Raw genomic sequence first — 2,580 nt, 5'->3', positions numbered from 1 at the left:
GCCAGTTCTCAACCCCCCTTGCTTCCATCAAGATGCTGGAAGGAACTCCCAGAGCAAAGCTCCAGCCAGTGTGATGGGACCAGGAAAGTGCTGGGTCCAGTTCTAAAGCAGTGGTCCTGTGGGAACCTAGCGGGGCCTTCCTATGAACATGAGAGGTAAGAGCACAGTCTTGTAGTTGAGCATACTTGCTCTGGAGCCCATCAGACCTGGGTTTGAATCCCAGCTTCACCACTTACTAGCTGTGACCTGGGGCAAGTTTCCCAACCTCTCTGAACCTCCATTTCCCAAACCGTGAAGTGGGGATAGTAACAGTATCTATTTCATAGGGTTGCTGGAATGAGAGAGGCCAGGTGTAAAAGCAGAGGTACCTTGCAACTATACTCCAATAAAAATTAAGTAAAAAAAAAAAAAATAAACAAAACCAAAAAAAAAAGAAAAACTTGCATAGTGAAATTATGATGAGATGGATATTTTTGCACATATGTAACATTTCAGTTGATGTGTCATACTCAACTGAAATAATGATGAACATGACTGGTTCAAAGCTTTAAAGAAAATATTGGAAGATCCCTGCAAAAATGTCAAACCATGCAATAATGCTTTTTTATGAAATCATGTTAGTTAAAGCACAACTATTTGATTTCCATTACTGAAGCAAATAAAATGCATCCAAAAAAAAAAAAAAAAAAAAGCAGAGGTACCTCTTCCCCTCCTTAGCGGAGAGCCTTGAGTCCTATTATTGCTTAGCCTCTTGCACTAGATAACAAGAATAAAACAGCCCTAGAGCGTGTGTAACTCCAAAAGCTTCATCCAGTTGCTAGAACTTTTCCCTTAGGGAAAACGAATGAACCATCTCACTCTCAGACTCGGGAACCACAGCCGGAGAATCATTCATCCATAATTGCTCGCAAAGGGAACCAGAGCGGGAGAGATGGGGCGGATCTGTAAATCCACCCACCAGCTCCTGACCTTTGTGGCAGAATTCAGCCTCCCACACGGTGTCATCCCAGGGCGGCAGACAGATGGGTGGGCAGGCAGACCTGCTGCAGGCTTTCATCAGCTTTGGGCCAGTCCCCTTGTGGTTACAACTATGGGTGGATACTAGGAGGGGGAGGCTTATGCAAAACTGCACGTAGTTCAGTTTTTGCTGTCTGCTTCATAAAGGGAGTAGGGGGAGGGAGGCTGCCTCCCCTTTACTATAAATCAAGGCCTGCAAAAATAGGACACCTCTAAGGCGCGGGAGGAGGAAGAGGGGAGGAGGAAAGGGATAAGGAGGACAGAGAAACTGGGGGTGGGGGAGAGATGGAAGGACATGATAGAAGAAGAAGGAACAGAGAGGAGAAGGGAAGGAGAGATAGTATGTGAGGCATGATGAGCACCAAAGAGAGATAAGGAGAAAGAGAAATGCTTGGCACTTCACAAATACATAAAAGTAATTGCTGAACTCAAAAAGGAAAAGGTATTACTGAGGTGAGTTTGCAAGCAATGCAGTGGGCAGGGCTTGAGCCCCAGCAAAGGTGACCGCGCGCAGCTCAGGCTGGCTGGGAGGCTCCAAGCCTGCGGCGGCCACCCTCTAAGGGCTCAGCCGGCGGGGAGCTGTCCAGATGTCTGGTGCTGAAATGCCCAGGTGCTCACCAGCTTTTCAGGCAGGACTGCTCAGCTATTCGACTACTTGTTAAACACCTACTGTTTGCCAGCCATTGTTCCAAGGGCTAAGGAAAGCTGTACTGAATAAGACAGGCAAAAGTCCCTGCCCTTATGAAGCTTACATTCTATGGGAGGAGACAAGATAAGATAGTAGAATTTTCCATGTTAGAAAAGGTCGGGCTTCCCTGGTGGCGCAATGGTTGAGAATCTGCCTGCCAATGCAGGGGACACGGGTTCGAGCCCTGGTCTGGGAAGATCCCACATGCCGCGGAGCGGCTGGGCCCGTGAGCCACAATTACTGAGCCTGCGTGTCTGCAGCCTGTGCTCCGCAACAGGAGAGCCTGCGATAGTGAGAGGCCCGCGCACCGCGATGAAGAGTGGCCCCCACTTGCCACAACTAGAGAAAGCCCTCGCACAGAAACGAAGACCCAACACAGCCATAAATAAATAAATAAATAAATAAATAAATAAATAAGAGTTCTCATCACAAAGGAAAAAACTTTAAAAAAAAAAAAAAAAGGAAAAGGTCAAGATCTATGGAAAGGAGGAAGAGAATGAGTTTAGCAAATGCACCCCCAAACAGTGGTCACAGAGAGGTGACACAGTGGTGCAGGATGCCCACGCTGGGAGTGAGCCCCCACATAAAGGATGTGCTGACATTGGGTCACAGGTCACAGGGACTCTCAGCTGGGCGATCTGTCAGGGGCCAGACCCCAATTCCAGCCAGATGCCTGTTCTCTCTCTGGGGGCCTCTCATTCCTCCAACCTCAGGCCATCTGGGCCCCGACTGTGTCTGAGAAATGGGTTTCCACCCACTGTGTACAGCACCAGCTTAAGCTTGGATGATTTGAGACCCTGTCACTGGGTCAACTCGGGCAACTCACCACTTTACTCTGGCCTTCGTTTACTCATCTATAATAGGGACAGTGATCC

This window comes from Balaenoptera ricei, chromosome 14 (genome assembly GCF_028023285.1).
Source record: "Balaenoptera ricei isolate mBalRic1 chromosome 14, mBalRic1.hap2, whole genome shotgun sequence".
NCBI classification, from domain to species: domain Eukaryota; kingdom Metazoa; phylum Chordata; class Mammalia; order Artiodactyla; family Balaenopteridae; genus Balaenoptera; species Balaenoptera ricei.
This window is presented reverse-complemented; position numbering follows the sequence as displayed.